General features: G+C 48.3%; 1 long non-coding RNA gene and 1 pseudogene across 2 annotated transcripts in view; one reads left to right on the top strand and one right to left on the bottom strand.

Moving 5' to 3' along the window:
- LOC308239124 overlaps positions 1–2,157 on the bottom strand; it is a 38,855-nt gene extending 36,698 nt beyond the window's left edge. Inside the window, exon 1 of the long non-coding RNA XR_013959694.1 lies at positions 1,870–2,157. This is a non-coding gene — a long non-coding RNA (uncharacterized lncRNA). The remainder of the gene's footprint in view (positions 1–1,869) is intronic.
- Positions 2,158–2,376: 219 nt separating this feature from the next.
- LOC308239037 (protein phosphatase 1 regulatory subunit 12C-like) lies at positions 2,377–12,541 on the top strand (annotated as a pseudogene). The gene is made up of 2 exons: positions 2,377–2,409; positions 10,477–12,541. The product of its transcript is annotated as a protein phosphatase 1 regulatory subunit 12C-like (transcript).
- Positions 12,542–18,661: the final 6,120 nt, after the last annotated feature.

Raw genomic sequence — 18,661 nt, 5'->3', positions numbered from 1 at the left:
ACTGCAGAGGAATGTCAGTCCCTAGTAGCTCTTGGGGCCATGCAGGAAGATCCATGGTTAAAATCTCAGGGAAAATATATCCTTCCCCAGGGACAGGCCCATGGTATCTCATGGGCTATTCACAATTCCCTGTGTATAGGACACACTTACAACTCCTAAAATCACTGATCACATCATCACATGTCCTAGCCTAGCCTTCCTTCTACAAGATATCACCAAAACATATTCTACTTATTACTCAGTATCTCCCGAAGGACAGGTTAAATTAGACCTCCTTCTTCCCCCACTCATCAGGTTAGGGACCAAATCCCTGGCAAATTGACTTCACTCACATTCCTCCTATTAAAAAACAAAACAAATACCTCTTAACCCTCGTAGATACCTTCTCAGGCTGGGTAGAAGCAATCCCCTCTGCATCTGAAAATTCCATCGAGGTCACACAAGCTCCCATTCAGCACATCATTCCTGATTTAGCCTCCCCACCTCATTACAATGAGATAATGGACCTGCTTTCAAACTCAAATAACTCAACAGGTCTCCTCCACTCTGAACATCCAGTGGAACTTACACTACTTCCTCCCCAAGCCCCAGCCCCAATCTACAGGCAGGGTAGAACAGGCAAATTCCTTCATTAAGCCCCACCTAACTAAATTAACTCTCGAAACTAAAGAACCTTAAACTACTCTCCTACCTCTAGCCTTTATGCACATCGGGGCAATCCCCCCATGCACCGTCCTGTCTTAGTCCCTGTGAACTCATGTATGGAAAACCCTTCTTATTAGGAAACTTCCTTTAACAGAGACCCCTCTCGGAGACTGAGTCCCCATTTTAAATCTATTCCAACCATTACTGAGAGAACATGCTAACCAAGCCCTCCCTCCACCTTCTACGGGAGACACCCCCCTACTCCTCTACAGCCAGGGCACTGGGTCCTCCTAAAGGAAATCCACCATCGAATAATTTACAGCCCCGACGGCAAGGCCCTTATCAGGTACTGCTAACCACCCGCTGCGGCTAAACTCTCAGAGCAAACCCCATGGTTCCACCTTCCCAGATTAAAACATCCCCAGAACACCTCCATCACGTGACCTGGAGTCCCCTCACTGTTACAGCCACCAGATTGGGCCCACCAGACTCCACCTTACCCTCATCTATGCTCACCCAATGCAGACGTAGCCGCCAATGATCAGACTTTACCTGTCCCCGTAACCCACCATATCCGACACAAAAGGGCAGTTCAGGTAACCCCTCTCCTCATAACCCCGGTCATCACAGCAGAGGCTGGACCTGGCACAGGGGCCTAACCCCTGCTCTAGCCCCTTTGGAAGTCCTGTCTCAGGACCTACAAGAAAGCTCTGGATGCAGGCAAGGGGCAAACCTGGGAAACAAGAACCCCGCCCCCAGGGTAACCGCCCCTCCCCCAGCCAGTAACTGGTCAGGCCACTCAGACCCCTGACCTTTTCTCCCTACAGATCAGTCTGGGCCTCAGTTGTATTTCAGCTCCAGGCCCAGAAGAGCAGCGAAAGCAGACAATGACGCTGCGGCAGCCTCAGGACCAGCTTCCGCCTCCCAAGTCCCTCAACAGGACCGTTTCCGACCTTCCAGGTGGCCTAATAAATTCATAATTCTTCACCGTTTTTGGCCCGTGGATTCCTCCTTCCGCGACCCTAACATCCATGTCCCCAGCGTTCTGAGAGTGAAAGGAAAACTCCTCACACAAACCCACACCTCATCTTTGTTGTCTTTACACCCAAACAGGCCCGCTTTCCCGAATCTCCCAGTTCAGTCCCATCATCACGTCCTTACAAGGTGGCACTGCAGCCTTCCACCCTCTTCCCCATCACCCATGTGTCACCACGAGGGACTCACCATTCTGAACGCTGGGACCTGGGCGGCAGGACCTGAGAGGCGCGGGTCCCCAGGCTGGAGGGTGAAGTGGGGTCAGGCTGCGGGAACGCTGTGAGCAGAGAGGAGTCCGGGAGGCACGGAGACCCGATCTCGGTCTGTTGGGGCTCAAGGAGCCTCAGACACACCCCGCACCGCAGGCAGCTGCCCCCCAGGACTCCTCCTGCTCCCGACCAGCGCCCTGAAGCCTGTGACTGTGAACAAAGACGTAAATGTTAAAATGACCACCATGAGAAGGAAGGCGGAAGTCCCGCCCTAACCGGATGCGCAGACATCAAAATGCCCTTTAGCTCCGCCCACATGAGTGCAGTTCCTTCTGGGTAATGTAGTTTTCTCCACCACCCAGGTGAATACTTGAATCCCAGCCAATGACTTGGGTGAATAAAGATGTGTGGCACCTGCCTCCGGAGTCCCTCAGTCCCCTCAGCCCCCCAGACACCCAGGGCCGGCGGAGGCGCAGGCAAGCCTGACATGGTGGCTGCACAGCTGACGCTCCGGGTGCAGGCAAGTCTCGGATGGCGGCTGCCCAGCCGCCCAGGGCCACCCGAGGCTCAGGTGACCAGGGCCAGCCCAGGCTTGCGCTGCCATCAGTGGCAGCAGCAGAGGTGTGATGGGGTGTCGCCTTCCCCTGATTGCTGGGTCGCGTCCCACCCGTGAGGGCTCCTGTACTGTGAGAGGGGGCAGGCCTGGCTGAGTGACACCCCCTCCTGTGCATGAATTTCATATAGCCCCTGAACAGGGACAATCATGTGGTGAGGGCATAGAAGCTGTGGGGGCAGGGTAGAGGGAGGTAAGGGAGAGGTGTATGAGTAACATTGGGAATGTCTGTAATAGTCAACAATAAAAAATAATAATGTGCACAGCTGGTGGGGCCCTACCCATCAACCAACACCACAGGCTAAAGCCAACAGCAGTTAGCATATTAATACAGAAAGGCCAATGGACTTTGATATTCAGGAGGGCTAAAAATCAGCATAATACTGCCCCTGCTGTGGGCTCAATGACTCATGGCAATTTCCTAACCTAATAATCCTTATACTGTTTACCAAACTTTACCTTTGATGTGCCTGCATGTATTGCTAAAGGGCAAATGTGTATTCAAGTCAATAAAAAGTCGACCAGGTGAGAAGTCAGTGTGCCTCTTCAAGAGGTCTCCACCTGGCCCCCCATGCCTTCTAAATTCATATTTCTTATATAGTATTTTCATTTGTGTGTCGGTCCCTCCTTCAGATCCTGAACCCTGCCATGCAGGTTGCGGCAAACCAATATATCGCTGTTTTGATTCCAGGTCAAAGCACATGCCCAGGTTGGGGGCTCCATCCTAGTAGGGGGAATGCAGGAAGCAGCTGGGCAATGATTCTCTCTCATCATTGATGTTTCTTCCACTCCCTTTCTCTTTAAAAAAATCAAGTAAATACATTTTTAAAATGAACAGTGTTAAGATGGATGTGATTCAACAGCACCAAAGTGAATGGGGCCATCGCGTTTTCTTCCAAGTCTTGTAAGCAAAATCATGCCTTGGTCTGTCTTTAAAGAGAATGTCCCAGGCATAACCGTGTTGCAGGACAGGAAGCAGCCATGGTGTGGGTCTGCCTCAGCTTGGCCTGTAGTGTTTGAGTACTTGAATTCATGCAGAAAAGATTTCACAACACGAGGCAGAGATTTTGAGGGAACATTTATTAAAGCTGGGGATGCCCTAACCCCATGGTCAGCAAACTGCGGCTCGCGAGCCACATGCGGTTCTTTGGCCCCTTGAGTGTGGCTCTTCCACAAAATACCACGGCCTGGGTGAGTCTATTTTGAAGAAGTGGCGTTAGAAGAAGTTTAAGTTTTAAAAATTAGACTCTCAAAATAAATTTCAATCATTGTACTATTGATATTTGGCTCTGTTGACTAATGAGTTTGCCAACCACTGCCCTAACTGGTTTGGCTCAGTGGATAGAGCGTCGGCCTGTGGACTGAAGGGTCCCAGGTTCGATTCCAGTCAAGGGCATGTACCTTGGTTGTGGGCACATCCCCAGTAGAAGGTGTGCAGGAAGCAGCTGATCAATGTTTCTCTCTCATCAATGTTTCTAACTCTCTATCTCTCTCCCTTCCTCACTGTAAAAAAAACCACAAAATCAATAAAATATATTTTTTAAAAAGCTGGGGATAATGGAAAAAAACAAAAACAAAAACAAAAATAGGGCTTAGGATGGAACAAGGAACAGCAGAGAGACCAGGCAGGGCTCCTTTGGATCCTAGAAACACTGTGGGAAATAAGTGGGCCAAAGGGGGGCTGCTGTGAGCTCACTGGACAATCAGAGACAAGAAGGCCTTGAGCACAGGTTCAAGGGATTAGCCCAGGATGAGCTGTTGCTGCTCATTGTTCCCCAGTTGAGTTCTTGAGAATTGAATGAAGTGAAACCAGATGTCTTAGATGCTGAACTGTCTTCCTGTTGATTAAATCATAAATTCATTTTAAATATTGGCAAGAATTTCTCTTTTTTTATAGCAAAGGTGAAAATGTATTAAAGAAAAGTACAGACTCCCATGTGGGGAGGGGGAAAGAGTCCCACAGACAGACTCCCAGGTAGGGAGGGGAAAGGGTCCCGTGGACTTCTTGTTTCCATAGTTTCTAAAGCCTGTATTTTCTAAGTTCCCTCTGGTTGGTCAATATTCCCTTTCGAATTGGTTACTATAGTGACTCCTGAGGCCCTCCTCCCTCATTGTCCTCCTATTCCCTCTGGGCTTTCTTCCTCCTTCTTTATTTTGTAAATATAGACCTTTTTTGGCTACTTCCAGTTCCCTTGTCTTATGGAACTATATCTGTTGCTGTCCCTTGTCTCATGGAAATGTAACTGCGCCTGGCTTCCTGGTGTTAATGGAAGAAACTGGACTGTCTGGCATCATGTGGAACTCGAGGGCAGCGTTCTCTCAGAGGTACTTGTAGTGATCATTGTTCCTGCATGGTGCTGTGGGACACAGAGACACGGGACCTCTTTTTAATTTAGTTGTCTAAAACAGAATGACCATCATCCTGGACTGGGACTAGACAGGGCCTCAGAGCCACACACATGGCCCAGCACCAATTCTCCCTGGCAACTGCCCTGGGCTTTTGCCTGCCCCCACACACACCTGCCGAGCTGCCACTTCTGCTCCCAGCCTTGCCACCTGAGAGGAATCTGGGCTCCTCAACCATCTGAGTGTGAAATAGCCCAGTCTCAACATCCAGCTGGAAGGTGCAGAGACCACAGGGGCATGTCCTGGAGCAAAGCATCTCCCAGCTGCTTTTAGTCCCAGGGATCACACCGATGCCATCATCCCCTGGGGGTGACTGTGCAGCTCAGCCCGGGTTCCCCACCTGCTACACTGACAGCAATGGCACCTCCACACTGTTGTCTGGGTCATTGCCCGCTCTGCCCTCGTGAGAATCCTGGCGGCTTTAATCACAGGGCCCAGGGGCTGTGCTGGTTTTCACATGTGTGTGGAGTGACTGGGTGATTCAAACATATATACTGATTTTAGAGAGATAGAGAGAGATAGGAATAGAGAGAGAGAAACATCCATTTTTGTTCCATTATTTTTATATATTGTTTGAGAGGAGAAGAGAGAGAGAGAGAGAGAGAGAGAGAGGAAGGAGAGAGAGAGAAAGAGAGGAAGGAGAGAGAGAGAGAGAGAGAGAGAGAGAGAGAGAGAGAGAGAGAGAGAGAGAGAGAGAGAGAGAGAGAACATCCATTTTTGTTCCATTATTTTTACATATTGTTTGAGAGGAGAGAGAGAGAGAGAGAGAGAGAGAGAGAGAGAGAGAGAGAGAGAGAGAGAGAGAGAGAGAGAGAGAGAGAGAGAGAGAGAGAGAGAGAGAGAGAGAACATCCATTTTTTGTTCCATTATTTTAATACATTTTTTTTGGTTGACCAGGGATGGAACTTGCAACCTTGGCATTATTGAGATGATTCTCTGACCTACTGCAAGGTCGGACATATGTGGCATTTTAAGTAAAATAACCCAGTAACGTACCTGAGAATAGATAGATACAAAAACCATCATGATGACAGATAGTGGTGGAAGGCTAGAATAGGATTCATGGGGTTTCATAAGTGCCTTTCTACAAGGATATATTTCAAGTAAGCTGTTTCGAAGGCAGACTGTATTATTGCATCAGTTATTTTAGATGCTGAGAAAGAAGCACTGATAAGGGCAGGGGGATCTTCATTTCAGGGATGCAGGCATGCAGGGAAACACCAAAAGCATGTGTTTGTTTGTTTTAAAGTGTCCACTTTAAATAATTTCTACTTAAACCAATCTTTAAAAACAGTTTAATCTTGATGCTTCCCAAAAATTTTACTGTTTTAGTATTAAAATTATTGAGTATATTTGGTGCTACTATATCGGCATGTTAGAAATAAAATATAATGATGTGCTACTTAAATACCATGTCCATGTTCAGTGCCATCATTTTGGCAGTTTGAACCTCACCAGGATGAGAGTATTTACACCAAAGATTACAAATGCAGACTTCACTTAATGTATTATTGAGTGCTCAGACTTTTTAAGAATGGTGGAGAATGTTAACAACGCAGATTAAATCTGTAAGTGTATGGTACAAGTGCGTTTAAATTCTACATAGGAAAAAAATTGAGAAAAAAAATATTCATTTCAATGTTTAAAAGAGGCATCCTCAAACTACGACCCACGGGCCACATACGGCCCACCTAGGACATTTATCAGGCCCGCCGCGTGCCGCTGCCTGTCCTGCTTAGCAGCCGACTCGTCCCGGGCCCGCAGTGCGCATAGGAATTTGTTCATAGTTTGTTTTTTTTAAACTATAGTCCGGCCCTCCAACGGTCTGAGGGACAGTGAACTGGCCCCCTGTTTAAAAAGTTTGAGGATGGAGAAACCAAGATGGCGGCATAGGTAAGCACCTAAACTGCTGCCTCGCACAACAATTTCAAAACTACAACTAAAAGACAGAACGGACACCATCCAGAACCACAGGAAAGCTGGCTGAGTGAAAATTCTACAACTAGAAGGAAAGAGAAAAGCTCACAGAGAATTGGAGGTACGGCAAAGGGTCTTTGTGCGCGCAGAGAGGAAGGGCAGCTGAGAGCCTGGCTGACTTTCTCTGGCGGAAGGGGGAAGGAAGCCCCCGACCGCACTGAACCCCAGTTCTGACTGCACTGAACCCCAGTTCCAGGCGAGCCCCTGGGGACCCACGCTCTTGTGGGGGGAGTCTGGACTCTCGGGCGGAGACTCCGGAGCTGGGGAAGGTGGAGGACTGAAAGCGCGCACGCGCGTGCCAGTGCGCACAAAGGCTGCGGAGGTTGCCACAGGCTTTCCCTAGTGGAAGGGAGTCGGAGGTTCCTGACTCCACTGGGCCCCAGTTCTGACTGCACTGAACCCCGGTTCCAGGCGAGCCCCTGGGGACCCACGCTCTTGTGGGGGGAGTCTGGACTCTCGGGCGGAGACTCCGGAGCTGGGGAAGGCGGAGGACTGAAAGCGCGCACGCGCGTGCCAGTGCGCACAAAGGCTGCGGAGGTTGCCACAGGCTTTCCCTAGTGGAAGGGAGTCGGAGGTTCCTGACTGCACTGAACCCCGGTTCCAGGCGAGCCCCTGGGGACCCACGCTCTTGTGGGGGGACTCTGGACTCTCGGGCAGAGACTCAGGAGCCAGGGAAGGTGGAGGTCTGAAGGCGCGCACGTGCGCGCAAGGGTAAGGCTGACAGGAAGCCAAGACTGAGACTCCACCCCATCCAAGCTGAGCACAGAGGCTATTGCAATTTGGCAAGTCTAATCCTATAAGGCTGTCTCCAGCACCGAACTTCTCCCAGCATAGACACAGCTGATCCTTACAGCCAACTGGCCTGGAGGTCAATTCTTCCCAGTGATACCAACAACAATCAAGACTTAATTACAACAAGGCTGTACACACAGTCCACAAAGGGGTGCACCAAGAGTGTCCACCTCAGGTTAACTGGGGAGGCAGACCCACTGGGCCATATTGGAAACCTAGCACACAAATCAACCTTACCAACTCAGGGAAGCAGTGAAAATGCGGCGTCAAAGAATCAGATCACAAACGAAAGAAATGGAGGAAAACAAACGACTGGATATAGAATTCAAAACCACAGTTATAAGGCTTTTTAAGAATATCCTAGAAAAGGCTGATAAATATAACGAGACCCTCGAAGATATGAAAAAGGACCAACTAGAAATTAAACATACACTGACTGAAATAAAAAATATTATACAGAGACCCAAAAACAGACAAGAGGAACACAAAAATCAAGTCAAAGAATTGAAACACAAAGAAGCAAAAAACACTCAACCGAAAAAGCAAAAAGCAAAAAAAAAAATCCAAAAAGTTGAAGATAGTGTAAGAAGACTCTGGGACAACTTCAAGCGTACCAACATCAGAATTATGGGGGTGCCAGAAGAAGACAGAGAGCAAGATACTGAAAACCTATTTGAAGAAATAATGACAGAAAACTTCCCCCACCTGGTGAAAGAAACAGACTTACAAGTCCAGGAAGCGCACAGAACCCCAAACAAAAGGAATCCAAAGAGGAACACACCAAGACACATCATAATTAAAATGCCAAGAGCAAAAGACAAAGAGAGAATATTAAAAGCAGCAAGAGAAAAACAGTTAGTTACCTACAAGGGAGCACCCATACGACTGTCAGCTGACTTTTCAACAGAAACTATGCAGGCCAGACGGGAGTGGCAAGAAATTTTCAATGTCATGAATAGCAAGAACCTACAACCAAGATTACTCTACCCAGCAAATCTATCATTCAGAATTGAAGGGCAGATAAAGAGCTTCACAGACAAGAAAAAGCTAAAGGAGTTCATCACCACCAAACCAGTATTATATGAAATGCTGAAAGGTATTCTTAAAGAAGAGGAAGAAGAAAAAAGTAAAGATAAAAATTATGAACAACAAATACATATCTATCAACAAGTGAACCTAAAAATCAAGTGAATTAAAAACCTGAGGGACAGAATAATCTGGTGAATATAATAGAATCAGGGGCATAGAAAGGGAGTGGACTGATAATTCTCAGGGGGAAAGGGGTATGGGGGGGTTCATGAAGTGACTGGACAAAAATCATACACCTATGGATGAGGACAGTGGGGGGGAGGTAAGGGCAGAAGGTGGGGTGGGAACTGGGTGGAGGGGAGCTATGGGGGGGAAAAGGAGAAATAATTGTAATAATCTGAATAAAGATTTATTTTAAAAAATTTTTAAAAAAAAATAATAAAAAGTTTGAGGACACCTGATTTAAAACCTAACATTCCATATAGCAAAGAAGTAAATTGGAGTCACTGAGAAATCAGTGAATTTCAAACATGTTTTAAATTGCGCACTGCCCTCCTATTGGTTAAATTAATACATCCATTTTATTTTAAAAAATTCTTTATTGTTGAAAGCATTGCCCACATGTGAGTGAGATCATGTTATATTTATCTTTTTCCCACTGGCTTATTTCACTTAGCATAATGCTTTCCAGTTCCATCCATGCTGTTGCAAATGGTAAAAATTCCTTCTTTTTTATAGCAGCATAGTATTCCATTGTGTACCTCACAATGTACCACAGTTTGTGCTTTTTTTAAAATATATTTTATTGAGTTTTTACAGAGAGGAAGGGAGAGGGATAGAGAGTTAGAAACATCGATCAGCTGCCTCCTGCACACCCCCCACTGGGGATGTGCCCGCAACCAAGGTACATGCCCTTGACCGGAATCAAACCTGGGACCCTTCAGTCCACAGGCTGACGCTCTATCCACTGAGCCAAACCGGTTTCGGCATGTACCACAGTTTTTTAATCCACTCATCTGCTAATGAACACAGGCTGTTTCCAAATCTTAGCTATTGTAAATTGTGCTGCTATGAACATAGGGGTGCATATATCCTTTCTGATTGGTGTTTCTTGGGAAACAGTCCTAGAAGTGGGATTACTGGATTAAATGGGAGTTCCATTTTTAACTTTTTGAGGAAACTCCATACTGTTCTCCACAGTGGCTGCACCAGTCTGCATTCCCACCAGCAGTGCAAAAGGGTTCCTTTTTCTCCGCATGCTCACCAGCACTTGTTCATTTGTTGATGATAGCCATTCTGACAGGTGTGAGAAAAACCTCCTTGTTGTTTTGATTTGCATCTCTCAATCTCAAATGTCTGAGCAAACTTTTTTTTAAATCTTCACCCGAGGCTATTTTTCCATTGATATTAGAGAGGGTGCAAGAGAGAGGGAAAGACAGAGAGAAACAGAAACATGGATGTGAGAGAGGATTGGTTGCCTCCTGCACGAGCCCTGACCAGGGCCTGGGCCGGGGAGGAGCTTGCAACCAAGGTACGTGACCTTGACTGGAATCGAACCCTGTATCCTTAGGTCTGCAGGCCAACACTCTATCCACTGAGCCAAACTGGCTAGGGCCTGAGCAGACATTTAACAAATGTGATAAAGACAGTGCAAATAAATGTATGAAGAAATGCTCACCATCAAATATTCTTAAGTAAGTAGAATTAAAAAGGAAGTGAGTAAATACTATACTCATTTATGGTGTTAGTATTTAAAAAGATTAACCATAGTTCCCGGCGGCCTGCGCGGGCAGCGACCTGGACGAGGCTTGCCTGATGCTGCGCGCGGCCGACCCCGGCGCCGAGCCCGACCCCGCCGCCCCGCCGCCCACCCGCGCGGTGCTCGACTCCACCAACGCCAACGGCATCAGCGCCCTGCACCAGGCCTGTACCGACGAGAACCTGGAGGTGGTGCGCTTCCTGGTGGAGCAGGGCGCCACGGCGAACCGGGCGGACAACGAGGGCTGGACGCCCCTGCACGTGGCCGCCTCCACCTGGACATGGCCAGGTACCTCCTGAGCCACGGGGCCAACATCGCCGCTGGACCTGGCCGAGCCGGACGCCAGGGAGGGACTCCTGAAGGCGGAGATCGCCCACCGAGGTGTGGATGTGGAGGCAGCCAAACGAGCCGAGGAGGAATTGCTGCTTCACGACACAAGGTGCTGGCTGAACGCAGGTGCCATGCCTGAGGCCCGGCACCCCCGCACGGGGCCTCCGCTCTGCATGTGGCGGCTGCGAAGGGCTACATCGAAGTGACGAGGCTGCTCCTCCAGGCGGGCTAGGACCGGAGCTCCGGGATGGGGACGGCTGGACCCCCCTGCACGCGGCGGCCCACTGGGCCGTGGAGGACGCCTGCCGCCTGCTGGCGGAGCACGGTGCGGGCATGGCCCATGCGGGGCAGCGGCCCTGTGACCTGGCTGACGAGGAGGTGCTGAGCCTGTTGGAGGAGCTGGCCCAGAAGCAGGAGGACCTGCGGAACCAGAAGGCAGCCTCCCAGAGTCTGGTCCCGGAGCCCCAGGTGCCCTCCAGCAGCAAACACCGAAGGAGCTCCGTGTGTCGTCTGAGCAGCCGAGAGAAGATTTCCCTCCAGGACTTGTCCAAGGAGCGCCGGCCTGGGGGGGAGGGGGGAGGGGAACCCCCCCATCCGGGATGATGACGACGAGAGAGAGGAAGGCCCCACAGAGTCGCCCCCTACAGAAACCAGAACCCTCAATCCCTCAATGGAGTGTCCTCCCCGCCACCCCCCAGCCCTAAAGGCCCCTCGACCTCCGAGGAGGTCCCCTTCTCCAGGCGCTTTGGCCTCCAGAAGATGGGGAGCTCAGGTGCCCTGGGTCCTGCAGACAGACGGGGGGCGGAGGGTGCCCCTGGGGCTGGGCTGCAGCGCTCAGCTTCCTCCTCGCTGCGGGACGGACCGCCACTCAGGCCAAGGAGCCCCGTCTTGCCAGAATTACCCCCACTCCCTCCCGGAAGGTGCCAGAGCCCGCTGCCCCTCTCCCCCAGCCTGAATCCCCAGGGAAGCCAGCTGTCCCTGCCGCCTCCACAGCGCCCCCAGTGGGCTCGCGGGACCGCCGGAGGTCCCACCAGATGCCTGTGCGTCACGAGGGGTCAGAATCCCAGCGCAAAGCTCGCTCTCCTCGTGCGCCAGTGTCGGAGGTCCAGACCGGGTGTGACTCTGACGGACCCGAAGGAAGCAGAGAAGGGGGCAGGGAAGGCCCCAGAGCCGGAGAAGGCATGCCCACAGAGCGTGGACCCTTCCTGGCAGCCCCGAGTCCCTGGGGCTGAGAATTCCGACGGCCCCGCCCAGAGAGAGGCGCCTGATGGGCAGGGACAGGGACCGCAGACCCCCCCTCCCCCCCCCCCCCCCGGAGCACCGCAGAGCTGGCAAGGAGAGGAGAGGGCCTGCGGAGGGGGCGCAGGCGACGCCCTCGAACATCAGCCCGGAATCCAGCACCCCCAAGGCCAGCCCTTCCCCCCGGAGGCAGCGGGCCCTCAACCCGGAACCGCAGCCCGAATCGGAGGAGCTGCGTTGAGAACGAGAGACTTGGCGAGGCCCTGACCGACCACGCGGCGGCTGGCGCAGTCCAAGGTGGAGCTGGGGCCGCCACGCAGAGGCAGGAGCGCTCTGCAGAGAGGCCGGCCCGCCTGGAGCTGGAGAGACTGGAGCGCAGGGCCTGGAGCGCAAGACCGCTGGGCTGGGAGAGGAGCCCAAGGGCCTGTCCACCCTCCGGGTGACAACCAGCGCCTCAAGGACAGGAACGCGGCCCTGATCCGCGTCATCAGCAAACTGTCCAAGTGACCCCGGAGGACTCGCTCCTGCACCTGCATTTATACAGCTGCTTCTGCCACACGCACCCCTTCCCCTGTGTGAACACGAGTGACAGGGCTGCCAGGGAGTCTTTGAGAAGCCATAACCTCCCCTCGGGACCTCCAGGCTGGGAGGGGAGGACAGAGCCCCCAGGAGCCAGGGCGGCCCTCTGAGGCCAGGATGGAGACGGAGCTGAGCCAAGTAGGGGACCAGGGCTGCAGGCAGGACCAGAGTGGCCACCCGGAGGTCCCCTCTCACGTGTGCTGCCACCAGTCACCCCTCCCGCCCCTGAGCAAGGATCCGAGAATGTGCCAAGCGCCCCGCAGGCCTGGGCCCGGTGGGCCTGTATATAGGGTCAATGTGCAATAGGGAGGGCGTCTTCTATTTGTTGCTGCCCCCTCCCCGGCGCTGTCCGGGCAGGGGGAGAAGGTATTTTCGAGACATAGCACAAGCACCACAAATAAAGGTCGTGAAGTTGCCACTCAAAAATAATAATAAATAAATAAACAAATAAATAAATAAATACAAATAAATAAAAAGATTAACCATTGAATGTGCTGGCAGGGTTGCAGAAACACTGGAATTTTCATTATTGTGGGTGGATGGGAGTGCAAAGGGAATGGCCATTTTAGATCACAGTCCCACATATTTTACAATGTGAAATATTCAGACACAGCAACATTTTGATCAATAAAACATATCTATATATATATCTATATACTAGGTGTACCAGTTAATAATGGCGGATTTTGTAACTAAAGAAAACACGATAATTTTAAGAGAAACATCAAAAGTGCCTTATTCAAAGTAATGTCCATCGCTAGCTACACATTTCCCCCATCTTTCAGCTAATTTGTGGGTACAGTCCCAATATAACTTTTCTTGTTTTGAGGCAAACTATTCAGAGACCCAATTTTCCACTTCTTCATACATTTTTTTAAACATTTTGTTGATTTTTTACAGAGAGGAAGGGAGAGGGAGAGAGAGTTAGAAACATGATGAGAGAGAAATATCAATCAGCTGCCTCCTGCATGCCCCCTACTGGGGATGTGCCCGCAACCAAGGTACATGCCCTTGATGGGAATCGAAACCGGGACCCTTGAGTCCACAGGCAGACGCTCTATCCACTGAGCCAAACTGGTTAAGGCTCTTCGTACATTTTGAAGTGCTGCTCAGAAAGTGCGTGTGTCATTGATTGGAACAAGTGGTAATCTGAAGGAGCAAGGTCTGGTGAATACAGCGGGTGGGTTAATATTTCTCAGGCAAGATCCTTTATTATTTAATAAATCTTTATTGTTCAGATTATTACAATTGTTCCTCTTTTTTCCCCCCATAGCTCCCCTCCACCCGGTTCCCTCCCGACCCTCTGCCCTTACCTCCCCCGACACTGTCCTCATCCATAGGTGTACGCTTTTTGTCCAGTCTCTTCCCGCACCCCCACACCCCTTTCCCCCCGAGAATTGTCAGTCCACTCCCTTTCTATGCCCCTGATCCTATTATATTCACCAGTTTATTCTGTTCATCAGATTTTTTATTCACTTGATTTTTAGATTCACTTGTTGATAGATATGTATTTGTTGTTCATAATTTTTATCTTTACCTTTTTCTTCTTCTTCCTCTTCTTAAAGAATACCTTTCAGCATTTCATATAATACTGGTTTGGTGGTGATGAACTCTAGCCTTTTTTTGTCTCTGAAGCTCTTTATCTGACCTTCAATTCTGAATGAAAGCTTTGCTGGGTAGAGTAATCTTGGTTGTAGGTTCTTGCTATTTATCACTTTGAATATTTCTTGCCACTCCCTTCTGACCTGCATAGTTTCTGTTGAGAAATCAGCTGACAATTGTATGGGTGCTCACTTGTAGGTAATTAACTGTTTTTCTCTTGCTGCTTTTAATATTCTCTCTTTGTCTTTTGCTCTTGGCATTTTAATTATGATGTGTCTTGGTGTGGTCCTCTTTGGATTCCTTTTGTTTGGGGTTCTGTGCACTTCCTGGACTTGTAAGTCTATTTCTTTCACCAGGTGGGGGAAGTTTTTGGTTATTATTTCTTCAAATAAGTTTTCAGTATCTTGCTCTCTCTCTTATTCTGGCACCCCCATAATTCTGCTATTGATACGCTTGAAGTTGTCCCAGAGGTTTCTTACACTATCTTCAAATTTTTGGATTCTTTTTTCTTTTTTCTTTTCCAGTTGAGTGTTTTTTGCTTCTTTGTATTTTAAATCTTTGACTTGATTCTTTTGGTCCTCTAGTCTGCTGTTAGGTCTCTGTATAATATTTTTTATTTCAGTCAGTGTATGTTTAATTTCTAGTTGGTACTTTTTCATATCCTCTAGGGCAGCCGTGGGCAAACTACGGCCCACGGGCCAGATCCGGCTGTTCTATCCAGTTCTCTTGCTCTCCCCTCTGCTCCTTTACTTTGAATTTATATTAGTTCACACAAACACTCCATCCATGCTTTTGTTCTGGCCCTCCGGTCCAGTTTAAGAACCCATTGTGGCCCTCGAGTCAAAGAGTTTGCCCACCCCTGCTCTAGGATCTTGCTAAAATTATCAGCCTTTTCTAGGAAATTCTTGAAAAACCTTATAACCGTGGTTTTGAACTCGATATCCAGTCATTTGCTTTCCTCCATTTCTTTCATTTGTGATCTGTTTCTTTGTCTCTGCATTTTTGCTGCTTCCCTGAGTTGGTAGAGTGGCTTTGTGTTGTAGGTGTCCTATAGGGCACAGTAGCTCAGCCTCCCCAGTTACCTGAGGTGGACACTCTTGGTGCACCCCTTTGTGGGCTGTGTGCTCAGCCTTGTTGTAGTTAAGTCTTGATTGTTGTTGGTATCACTGGGAGGAATTGACCTCCAGGTCAACTGGCTGTGAGGATCAGCTGTGTCTACGCTGGGAGAACTTCTGTGCTGGAGACACTCTTATGAGACAAGACTTGCAAAATCGCAAAAGCCTCTGTGCTCAGCTTGGATGGCGCGGAATTTCAGGGCGGAGCAGACAGCCTTGGCTTCCCAGCAGCCCTGCCCTATGAGGCCCCTGAGTCTCAGTGTCCCTCGGTAATCGCTGCAAGCACCTCTGAGAGAAAGCTGCCCTCGAGTTTTACCTGCTGCCAGACAGTCCAGTTTCTCCCCAAATGAGTCGGGGTACCCAGAAACTTGCCCGGAACTGGAGTTCAGCACAGTCGGGAGCTTCCATCTCCCTCCTGCTTTAGAAAGTCAGCCGTGCACTCAGCCGCCTATGCACTGAGCCGTCAGTCCTCTCTGTGCGTGCACACCTCCAGACCTCTGCCTTCCGCAGCTCCCGAGTCTCCGTGTGCTTTCTCTTTTCCTGACAGTCCAGATTGCCCCCAAATGAGTCTGGTTTCCCAGAGTCTCGCCCGGGACTGGAGTTCAGCGCAGTCAGCAGCTTCCATCTCCCTCCCGCTTTAGAAAGCCAGCCACGCATTCAGCCGCCTGTCCTCTCCACGCGCGTGTCTCCATACCTCAGCCTTTTGCAGCTCCTCTGAGTCTCAATGTGCTTTCCTCTTTCCTTCTAGTTGTAGAATTTCCACTCAGCCAGCTTTCCTGTGGTTCTGGATGGTGTCCGTTTTGTCTTTCAGTTGTAGTTTTGATATTGTTGTGCGAGGCAGAAGTTTAGGTGTTTACCTATGCCGCCATCTTGGTTTCTCCTCCCAGGCAAGATCTTTTAATGTGTCTTTAACTGTTTTGAAGTGTGTGATGGTGCATTATCATGAAGCAAAATTACTTTGCTGTGTCTTCTGGCACATTCTGGTCATTTCACGATCAAAGCGTGGTTCAAATTTATTATTTGTTGTCAGTAGTGATCAGTATTATAATACACTGTTTCACCTGGTTTTAGAAGCTCATAATACACCACACCTTCCTGATCCCACCAAAGGCAGAGCATTGTCTTCTTTCCAAAGCGATTTGGCCTTGCAGTCGATGTTGATGGTTGACCTGGATCAACCCATGATTTTGTGCGTTTGGGATTCTCAAAATAAATCTACTTTTCATCACCAGTCACAATTCAATGCAAAAAAGGACTTTCTTTTGTGCCATTGAAGCAACATTTTACTGATGACTTTTCAGTTTTCCATTTTTCTTTTGTTCAGTTGAGGTGGCACTCATTTTCCTTCCTTTAAAATCTTTCCCATTGCTTTTAAACAATGGGAAATTGTTTGCTGAGCAACGTTTAATCTTTCTGCAAGTTGTTTTTGGTTTGACATGCATCTTCATCCAATAATGCTTGTAATTGTTGGTCTTTAAACTTTTTCGGTTGACCTGGACGTTCTTTGTCTTTCACATCGAAATCATCACTTTTAAAGCATTTAAACCAGCGTTCACAAGTATCTTGAGATGGAGCATATTCACCATAAGCTTCCCGAAGTATACAGTAACTTTTTCTTCAAAATAAAGTAATGAATTAAGACTTCCCACAAATGTTCTTTTTTTGGCATGAAATTCAACATTTTTAAGCATAAAAATATCTATGATGTTAATATCTTCAGCAAATTTGACATATGAAGTTTTGAATCTTGCTGTCAATACAACAAAATAGCATACATATCAAATTGCATAAATATCAACATATGTGTAACTCCATCTATTGAAAAAAATCCACATTATTAACTGGTACACCTAGTATATAAAAGGCTAAGTGACCAACAGTCACATATGATGTGCACTGGCAATTTAGAAATAAATGATGACTTGTGAATGCCCAATACATATAAAGCTCTCACTGGTACCAATTGCATGTGTGTGTTTCGATCTATCATTGTCGATCACGAATTTGGTTGACGCTTTTACTATAGAGAAAGAGTGAATAGTGATATTAAAGTATTTCTTCTAATTAATTTCCTTTCAATGTGCACAAATCTGTGCACTGAGCCACTAGTCCATAATAATAAAAGCATAATATGCTAATTAGACCAGACAGCCAAACAACCTTCCGGATGACCTTCCGGATGAAGCCGGGGCTGCAAGGGCTGAGGCAAGCCGCCGAGGCTGTGAGGGCCGAGCCCCTTGCATGAATTTCGTGCATCTAGACAGCCATGGGCAAAATACGGCCCGCGGGCTGGATCCGGCCCGTTTGGCTGTTCTATCCGGCCTGCGGAGCCGAAAGAGCGGAGGGTTCTCTTGCTCTCCCCTCCACTCCTTTACTTTGAATTTATATTAGTTCACACAAACACTCCATCCATGCTTTTGTTCCGGCTCTCCGGTCCAGTTTAAGAACCCATTGTGGCCCTCGAGTCAAAAAGTTTGCCCACCCCTGACTAGTATCTATATAAAGAAGTGAATGGCCCTGGCTGGTTTAGTTAGGTGGATAAAGCATTGGCCTGAAGTTGAAGGGTTCTGGGTTTGAATCTGGTCAAGGGCATGTGCCCAGGTTGTGGGCTTGATCCCCAGTAGGGGGAATGCAGGAGGCCAATGTTCTCTCATCATTGATGTTTCCATCTCTCTCTCTCCCTCTCCCTTCCTCTCTGAAATCAATAAAAATATATTTTAAAAAAGAAGTGAATGCAAATATTCCTAATTTATTTATAATATCCCAACCCTGGAAATGACCAAAATCATAGACAGATCAATAAAGTAGTAATTCACAGCTCACAATAACTCAGCAATAAAAAATTAACTATTCATATAAGCATTTGTATTGAATCTCAAAATAACTGTGCAGCATGAAGGAAACCAATATTTGTTAAAGAGCACACACATTAAAGTGCCTATAAAATTATAAAAAATATGAACTAATGTGTTATAATGGAAGAAGAATCAATGCCTGCAAGGAGGACTGGAGAAGAGAGAGAGAGAGAGAGAGAGAGAGAGAGAGAGAGAGAGAGAGAGAGAGTATAAAAGGGCAGGAGGTAAATATAGGGTGTGCCAAAAGAGCTGTTGGTATGGAAATTAATACAATTAAAAATAATAATACAAGAATTTACTCTGTTCTGGCCAGTATTATTCAATTGGTTAGGCATCATCCCCCACACTTAAAGGTCACTAGAACAGGTCAGGGCACATGTCCTCCTCAAACCCCAGTAGGGGAGAGCAGGAGGCAGCTGATTAATATCTCTCTTTCATATAGATGTTTCTCTCTCATTCTCCCTTCTATTTCCCTA

This window comes from Plecotus auritus (genome assembly GCF_963455305.1).
Source record: "Plecotus auritus genome assembly, chromosome: 15".
NCBI lineage: Eukaryota > Metazoa > Chordata > Mammalia > Chiroptera > Vespertilionidae > Plecotus > Plecotus auritus.
Note: the sequence above shows the minus strand (reverse complement) of the source record. Positions and strands in the feature narration are given on the sequence as shown.